General features: G+C 44.7%; 1 protein-coding gene across 1 annotated transcript in view; it reads left to right on the top strand.

Annotated features, from left to right (window-relative positions):
- The window catches only part of LOC119426522 (sodium/hydrogen exchanger 9-like), a 137415-nt gene that overhangs the window by 54691 nt on the left and 74318 nt on the right, over positions 1-8406 (top strand). The window lies entirely within an intron of this gene.

Here is an 8406-nt window from a genome sequence, read left to right as displayed (position 1 = left end):
GCCCCCCCCCCCCCCCCCAGCCTGACAGCAACGTGTCCGTGAAGACTGACCCGTGACGTGGGTCTGCTGAGGGGGACTCCCTCTGACAGAAACAAGGTGTTTCCCCAGAGTCAGAGGTCTGCTCTCACAGAGGAAGGGACAATGATCATCCGTCGTTTTGTTTTTTTACTGGATCCACATGCAGACGTGCAGAACCACCTCTGGAGGCGTCTCATGTGTAACAAACCAGCGGAAAACACTGTGTGAGTGACATCATTTCCAACAGCTTCGTGACGGAGACAGCTGTTATCACTTGCCAGGTCTTACGTGGCTGAGTTGACTTTTTTAAAAAAGTGTCGAATCTAGTTTGTGATAAACGAGCTTTCATGGTGGTTGAACTTAATTCCACTCCCAGAAACAAATGTCTGGGCCGGGAAAATCGAGCTTCCTTCCAATTTATGGCGAAGCCCAGATTTAACAGGTGTGATGTCAACACCTGATCCTGCATCAGCGCCTCCTGTCTGAAGTGACAGGAGCAGCAGATCATCCAGGTAAAACAAAAACTCTCGTCTCTGTGTTAGGATGATCAGTATGCGTTCTCTGGATGTTAAACAACAGATCCAAAAACGGTCTCACCCCTCCGATCCGTGAGTAAAAACCTTGTGTTTCCTCTCCGTTGGGGGACTCTGTAGATTACTTTTATCAGAAAACACTTGGATTTCTGCATTTAGGGATGAGAATCAGTCTGATGATGACGGAACCGTTTTTATAACTCCTCTGAATGGAGGGGTTCGGGTTGCAAACTGTAACTTGTACCATTTGCATAAAACCTTGTCCATCCATCTGAAAAACGGCGAGCATGTTTTAGCCACTCTACGTAACGTTCCGCCCCTCAACCGCCGTCATGCGTTGCGGGAATGTTTTCTGTGTGATCCCGGGCGAGACTTGAGCTGAAGGCGAAGCGTGTGACAGCTGATGACGCGGTGGGGCTGCGCGTTTGACGTCGCTGTGCGAACGTTGAAAAGGCGGAGGGCGTGACTTCATTAACGCCGTGCTGTTGGAGTGAAGGCTGCTAGCCCCGCGGGAGCACACGTTGTTCTCTGGAGGGACGCGCGCCGCTCTCGCTGGAGGGGCGCGCTCTGGAGGGAGGAGGGACTCATTACCGGGTTCTTCAGCTGCTTCACGTTTAAGCTGCGGTGAGCTGCCGAAAGCTGAGACGCAGTGGGTGACGGCTGCCCGCGTTTGATTCGTTGAGACGGGTGTCGTTTCTTGTGAGAGAGAAGGGACCTCCACCCGAACCAGCCTGCGGACCACATTTATACCGATGTGAGCTGGTTAGCGCCGGCAGCTGTGTGTGCGCCAGCATCAACGCAGCGCCGTTGGATGAGGCTGTTCATTTAGTGATCGACTCGTCATGTCTAGAGCGGCGGTGAGTTAAAACCCTATTTAAGGACACCGGCTCATGTGGAGGCTGTTCCATCCCACGAGTGCGAGTTGACACCGCTTGAGTGAGGATCGTGCAGTTCTAGTTGGTAACGAGTTATTTTCGCTTACCATTGTGCCGTGATCGACTCGTTATGTCTAGAGCGACGGTGAGTTTAAAAACCTTTAATTAAGGACACCGGCTCATGTGTGGAGGCTGTTCTGTGATCGACTCGTCATGTCTTAGAGCGACGGTGAGTTTAAAACCTTTATTTAAGGACACCGGCTCGTGTGTGGGGCTGTTTCATCCCACGAGTGCGAGTTGACATAGCTTGGGTGAAAAACGTGCAGCCCGGGATTATAACGAGTTATTTTCACTTACCATCATGCCCTGTAAGCGACTAGTAATGTCTTGGAGCGGCGGTGAGTTTAAAAAACCTTATTAAGGACACCGGCTCTTATGTGTGCGGCCGCTGTGAGCTCATCCGAGCTTACAGACTGGCTAAAAAACAGACACTTTGATCATTAATGATGATTTATTTCAACTTTCGTGTCACTTTTACACACACCCTCCGGAGACCGTCATTTTGAGAAAATTCTCTCTCATGAACTCTGCGATTGTTTGCCCAGAGCGCTGTCTTGCAGGCGAACTCTGGGGAAACGCTGAGCTGCAAGGCTGCCAGAGTGAAGAGGGCTGGATTCTGACGGGCGGGGCTGGTGGTGGAACTCAGTGAGAGCCGCGGCCGTGGAAAAGTCGAAGCTTGCTCGCGACGGTCCCTCCAGCGGGACGGGGTGGGCCGCGCGGCTTGATGAGGTGGCGCACAGCTTCTGGCACCTCCTCCGACTGTTTCACTTCGCCAGCATGGTTTGAAGCTGCTCTGAACAGCGCGTCCGCGATGGCTTCATCAGGTCTTGTGCAGTTTCTCCGGCAGCGAGGGGCGTAACAAAGCCAGGTGGGTCGATGGATCATCGTCATCCGCGCTGCAGTCCTCGACAGGCAAACCGTGGGAGAGGCACACATGTTGAGCTGGCGTCAGCTGCCTTACAGAGGGAGTTCTTCGTCTCCAAGGCAGGTCTGCGGCCTTCAGTCCCTTGGACATGCTATATGCTAGCAGCGCACGTTGTTGCTAACTGCGGCTGCCTGAAAACACGTCGGTGGGCTCGATTGGAGAGCGTGGTCGCCGTCTGGTTCCTCCGGAGGAACGGGACGCTGCTCCGACCTGGGCAGCTTCGCTCCGGAAGCTTCCGCGAGGCTTGGCTCCAGGGGGGGGGGGGGGCATTCACTCAGCCCCCCTCCACCTACACTACGCTCCCCAGGAGGGAATGAGCAGCGGGGGCTGCAGCTGAGCATGCCTTGCCCCGGAGGAACCATCCGGTTCGCCCCGAGGGTCGGCGATAAGAGGAAAAACACAAGATGGCGTTGTCCAGCGTGTAGTGACCTGTCACTGGGAAATGTTCCCCGACGCTTACCTTGGAATAAGACTGCTGTCATCTTCTCCTCGGGGAGGAGAACTCACCGGACGACCGGAGGTCGACTGCCGGGCCAAGCATCCTTCACAAAGGTTGGTCATTTACACAATTTATCTTCTTTGTTCTTCTGACAGTGCTATATTAGCTCGCTGAAGAAAAAATGGGGAGCCGATTTCCCGCTCTTAACGTAATTTATACGGACCGGGTGGGGCCCACACAGCAGGTGGGCGTGGACTAATTTTTTTTCAGTGCTTATGCTCTGCATAATGGGATAAACCCACTAAAGCGAAGGCCTTAAAGGGCGAAGCTTATACGACATAGAACGTCCCATTTTGTAAATATATTCATGCTAGGCTGAACTTTTTTTTGAGAGAGAGATTTTTAGAAGCTTTGGCTTTTTATGTTTAACCTTGCTGTCAAAGCATACTATAGGCTGTTACTGTTTGATTGTTGTATTTAAAAAATGATTTTCCATCCATCCATTATCTTTACCTGCTTTTCCTTTCTGAGCCACGGGGGTCACTGGTGCCCATATCCATCAGTCATTGCGTGGGAGCCAAGCTACACTCTGGACAGGACGCAAGTCCATCACAGGAACACAGAGACAAACAACCATTCACTCTCTCACTCACATCTAGGGACAATTTATAGTTACTAGTCAGCCTAACATGCACGTCTTTGGTCTGTGGGAAGAAACTGGGGTACTCGGAGAAAACCCACGCATTCATGGAGAGAACATGCAAACTCCTCCCAGAAAAACCCACAGCTGAGATTAGATCCAGCACCGTTGTTGCTGAGAGGTGACAGCTCTATCCACCCTGACTCAATTCTTTATTTTATTTTGAATGTTTTCTACGTTTACGTCATTTCTCGGTTTTGCTGTTTTGTGCTCCATCAGTAAAAAGGCTCAACTCAACCGATGGAGTGCAAAGGTTGAAAACAGAAGCTTGTTTTAACATTTAAAAATATGATTTTCTTTATCCAGATAAAGAGCTGGGCCATCAAAATTCAGATAGTTTGTGTTCAGCATGATAAAGAGCTCTAACTCAGCCACCGTTTGCCATTTTTGTTTATGTATGGCAGTGCAGTGTTATCTACTTTGATGTAAAGCAAACTATGTTTTGCTAGGGCTGAGCTCACGCTCATTCTATATTCATAAAGGTGGAAGAGTCAAGTCAGTGCAGCTTGTAACATCGCAGGGTGTTAATGACACCTCAGTGCTGGATTCTGGGTCAGGATGGGGTCAGTTCCTGGGGTAAGCAGGGAACATAATGAGAGATGGAGAGGCTGGAAGAAACCTTGAGCGTTCTGACTCTGATGCTGATCACATGTGAAATGTTATCTCTTCACATTAGCCTGCTGGGGTTATCCTTTCTGGCACCAGGCACAGGTAGTCCTCAGTCAGCTGAGTTATCAAAACGCACAAAGGTTGACAGCTGAGCTGATAGAATACAGGTAAGGGCTCAAGAACTCCTGGAAATCGTACATGTTTCTCTGGAAAATACTGCTCTCCCTTTCTATACACAGTTCAGTGTATTCACTGTCACAGCCGATTGATAGTCGTGGCGGTGTCTGGAGAGTCTGAGCAGATTGCCGTAGTAACCGCATCTGTCATAACGGCAAAACACAACGAGTTTATCAGGTGGACATAGACTGGAGACGAAGGACTTCACGTCTTTGTTCCACTAACAAGACCCAGAGGCACAGCCTAATGGAGGTGACGTCAATATGAAGAGGGAGGAGGGCCATTAAAAAGAGCATTAGAGCAACAAAAGTGGCCACTTGTGCATCTGTTTCAATCTGTTTAGGTCATGCGGTTGATTGATATGCAAAAGTGGAATTTTGCATGAATGCTCAATGCAAATACAAAGTATTCCTCCACAATCAAGGTTTTCCGTGTAAGGTTTTTCAGTTAAAGCGACAGAACATGGAGAGAGGTGGAGCAGATCGTATGTGTGTATGTTTGACAGGTGTCTGTGGGCTGAAAGAGGATCCACACAAGTATGAATAATAAAACAGACCCTGAGCATTTCAGCCATATGCTCTCTCACACACACATGCAAACTCAAACAAATAAGGATAATAATTTTTCCTGTCAGCTGGTAGATTAAAAACAAAACTTTAGTCTGCTTCTGGGGAATGTGTGAAGAGAGTGAAATTGCAGCAGTAGAATATAAATTTGTACAAATTGAGAAGAAAAAGTGAAACGGCTCTCAAAGCGTTTTGGATTTCAGTGCATGCGTTGTTGTGTGTTGTTAGCACATTTCGCTTGTATGGAGGAGTTCAGAAGGTTTTGCTTTGGAAGTGAAGACAGATAATGAATTCCGCTTACCCAGCATCCCCAGCTGCTTAGCGACCTCACCTCCCAATCACTTTCAACAGGCACCTTTTATTTATAGAGTCATTATTTTTAGCCCTCTGTCATTTCAGCCTCCTGCCTCTTGAAGAATTAACAGACTGAACCATGAAGCAATGCAAAAAAAATATTTGGAGGAAAGTGATCAAAAGAGTTTAGTTAATTAAAATAACTTTTGTTGTAAGATTTCATTAAATATTAGCATGTTTTTTCTTTTTTTATATATTGAACTCTTACTGGGTAAGACCTCTGAGTAAAACTCATGGATACATTTTAAATTGTGATCGGTTACAGGATGTGAATGTGGCTGGCAAAAGTTCAAGTACACTTGGTCAAATAATATCAATACAGTGATTAGTTGAATAAGTAAAGTTTAAAATTATTTAAACAATACCTAGTTTTAAAGATGAATAATTACTGTATGTTTCGCTGAATAAGTCTTACCTTTTTGCATAAAGTTGCAAGTCCTGCGACTTATATACCAAAGCGACTAATATATGTTTTTTTCCCATATTTATAACACAATTTTTGACTGAGATCTGACGATTTAATTCATTCTGACATAGAAAATATTGAACACTACCATTTTCAGCCACTAGAGGGCCCTCGACTAATATGGCAAGCCAAGTGACATTAATAGGTAAAAGTGGCTGTTAATGAGACAATTGGCTTGCCATACCAAGCCACCTTCATCCCGCTCCGGAACTCATGGAGCAAACGTCAAATCAGCTGCATTTTGCCGCGTCGCCAAGGTGAAATTCAGCTGATTTGACCATTAAAGTGCATTTATTAAGTAAAAGTTAAACTGAGACACACCTTTACTATAATGTTGAGCAAACAAATAATTGTTTTTAAGTGTTAATCTTGTTAAATTCTTGTTAGTCTTCCCATGCACGCTCCCGCGGCCTCCATTTGACAGCCAATTGATTTTTGGCACAACACCGGCCCACATTTCTGGGTTTTCAGCGGTGACGCATAATAGATGCGACTTATGCGACAAAGCCATTTATTTGTTTTTTTTCCACTTTATTGGATATTTGGACTGATGCGACTTCTACGGTGGTGCGACTTGTATGGCGGAAAGTACGGTAATTTATTATTCTACCTGCATCTTAGGTTTGTTTTTGTTTTTTTACTTTGTAATAAACAGAACAGCAAGATACAAATTCAGCTAAAGAAGAAAAATATATATAGTAGAATCTGAAAAGATTCAGAAAAAGAATAACTTCTTTATAGTCTGCTTACATATTTTAGAATATCTAGGTATCCTATCATAATAATTTATTACAAACAATTGTGGGGAAAAAATCTGAAAATAAATTTAGTCCACTGATGGTGGGTAGGTTTGAGATGAAGAAAGGTGTTGAATTTTCTGCACCAGTGTGCATCAGAATTTCTACATATACAAAAGTGGATAGTGCTTTTGGCTCTTTTTTTGCAACTAAATGTTTTGGACGTATAGAAGGAAAAATCTAGTCAATAACAAAAGTCGAAGCTAAAGAAAAACAAGTCTTTAGCTACAAGGTTATGATCCTAAGCATGCCTTAAAATCTTCAAGAGGTGCAAGCTAAAGATTTTTTAAGTGTTCTGTTGGAACAAAACTGAACATAAATTCACAAATTTATACTATAAATTAACTGCCATAAAAATCATGGGAATAACATTTTAACATCGATATTGGGATGTTGTTAGCTGCTGATTCTCTGCTGAAATGTTATTTTGTTTTATAATGTTCAACTAAAGAAATCTTTCAATTTTAATATTTTCACCTTTTGATAATAATCAAATTCAGCTTCCTTATTTAAATACTTAAGAATACTAAATTTTTTTACTAAAACTTGTAACAATGTCCACTTACTATTTTTCAACTATTTCTGTGTAATAAATAAAGTTGCTCTTCAATCTGAATGTTAGGTTCAACAGAAAACCGAAAATTACTCATTGTGTCTTTGATTGGTGCCAAAAATCACTGCACTGTTTAGTTCTGGCTGTTTGATTCCAGAGTCAGAAAATCCTCGATCTGGGGGTAAACAAACAAAAGACTCCCACTACACAGATGGGGGGGAAGAGACACATTGCTCAGTAGAACCTCCTCACTGAGAAACAAAGATGCATATGCGAGAGGAAGGTTTTAACTGAAGCCTAAATGGATGCAGAGTAACTCGCTGAGAGACAATCAAGTGAAACAAGAGAGGGAGTGCTGCAGCATGTTCATGTATTCAGTTCTGAAAGCCTCTGAGTGTCGCCGCTGCACAAATCAGGTCTTTGCAATCAAATCTTCATTGAGGCAACTATGTGAAATTGTTATGTAACTGGTGCATGGCTGAGAGGGAGACTTGGATCTGCAGAAATGATGTGTGCATCTCTGTGTTTGGGCTCCTGTTATTTTTTTTTAACTCTTCTAACAAACTGTTAGACCCCAGCTCCCAGGCAGAACCAGAAGAAAAGAGCAGACAGCATCTTGTTGACCATCTGTTCCTCTGGATGCTGGTCAATCTGAACTAGACCCTTCTGGATGTCTCACACATACTGTAGATAAACAATCCCATTTTTTTCCTGTTGGTTTTCCCATATACTACGTTTCATCATGCTTCCAGCACTGGACTTTTGTGCAGAGGATTTGTGGTTTCATGGAAGGGAAGGAGAGAGGAAAAAAAACAATGGTGGGGAAGAGAGGGGATAATGTAGATGAGGGACACTTTGGTGGGCCTGCATCGATTCATACCCACCAGCAGCGCACCGAGAAGCTGCTTTCATAATCCTCCTTCGTAAATAATTCAGCAGTCCCCCTCAAAATTTCATCAGCACCTACATGTAGAGAACAATCTCCCCCTCAGCAGCTGCAGCATTGTGAGAAAAGTGTGAGCTCAGAGAAGGGGGGGGGGGGGGGATGATGAGGCAGCAGATGAGTGAGCAGGTGGAGCATAGCTGGTTTATAAAGCCCTTGTGTGAACCAGGAATCAGCAGTTTGTGGCCAGCTCAAGCTTCTCTGCATCTCAGACAAGACAGTTATTTTACCTGAATCTTGACTGTGACGTGTATCTGTATAAAATCTATTTTATTCTGTTCTTATAGTCTTCTAAATTAGACATTTACTGATTTTTATCTGCCAGCTGAAGAAGAAAAGACAATACTGTAATGCTTTTGCTTGTGTGTGTGTGTGTGTGGGGGGGGGGGGG

The sequence above is a fragment of the Nematolebias whitei genome, chromosome 20, assembly GCF_014905685.2.
Source record: "Nematolebias whitei isolate Nwh7 chromosome 20, NemWhi1, whole genome shotgun sequence".
Taxonomy (NCBI): domain Eukaryota; kingdom Metazoa; phylum Chordata; class Actinopteri; order Cyprinodontiformes; family Rivulidae; genus Nematolebias; species Nematolebias whitei.
The sequence above is the reverse complement of the archived record's forward strand: the minus strand, read 5'-3'. Positions and strand labels throughout refer to the sequence as shown.